The sequence below is a fragment of the Trypanosoma cruzi genome, assembly GCF_000209065.1.
Source record: "Trypanosoma cruzi strain CL Brener chromosome Unknown tcruzi_1047053460343, whole genome shotgun sequence".
Classification (NCBI taxonomy): domain Eukaryota; phylum Euglenozoa; class Kinetoplastea; order Trypanosomatida; family Trypanosomatidae; genus Trypanosoma; species Trypanosoma cruzi.
In genome coordinates this window covers 1-575 of record NW_890826.1, presented here as the reverse complement: position 1 = coordinate 575, position 575 = coordinate 1, and the positions used below count along the sequence as shown (strand labels likewise).

Sequence of the window (575 nt, the reverse complement as noted above, 5' to 3'; positions counted from 1 at the left end):
CCATATATATATAGCCCCGTACCCCCTTGTGCGGGTGCCCCCCCCCCCCCACGTTGCGTGTCCGCCACCTCCTTCGGGCCCCCTCATTTTCGCTTCATGGCTGCTATTGCCTGCATCTTTGTTTTGTTTTGTGTTTTCTCCGTCTCGTTCCGTTTATTCGCCTTTTTTCCGCGTATGCCGCGCTTCTTCCTGTGTTTTCCGGTGTTTTTGCTTTGCTCGCACACTCGGCTGCATTTGCTGTTCCACACTCGCCATGTGCGTCTTTTCCGCCCCCTGACGCCGTCCACGGCGCTATCCCGGGGCCGACATCCCGGACCCTGACCCCTCCCCAGTGTGGCCTGGGAGGGGGGGGGGGGGTTTTTGTACACGGTCCCAAGTGCCGCGAAGGACCCCTCATCAAAATTGAAAACCGTTGTGGAACACAACTCCTTTCAACTAACGCTATTATTGATACAGTTTCTGTACTATATTGGTACGCGAAGCTTCCAACCCGCCTCTGGCGGTTATGTTTGGTCAATTTCTTTTGACCGGGGTCTAACGGACCCCTTTTTTTTTTTTTTTTTTTTTTTTTGTGG

The 575-nt window shown here is 53.4% G+C and overlaps 1 non-coding gene across 1 annotated transcript, besides 1 other annotated feature; it reads left to right on the top strand.

The window, feature by feature from the left end:
* Window positions 1-433: 433 nt before the first annotated feature.
* Tc00.1047053460343.10 lies at window positions 434-546 on the top strand. The gene has a single exon (XR_008254651.1). It is a non-coding gene; the product is annotated as a spliced leader RNA (transcript).
* Window positions 547-571: a microsatellite.
* Between the last annotated feature and the right edge of the window lie 4 nt (window positions 572-575).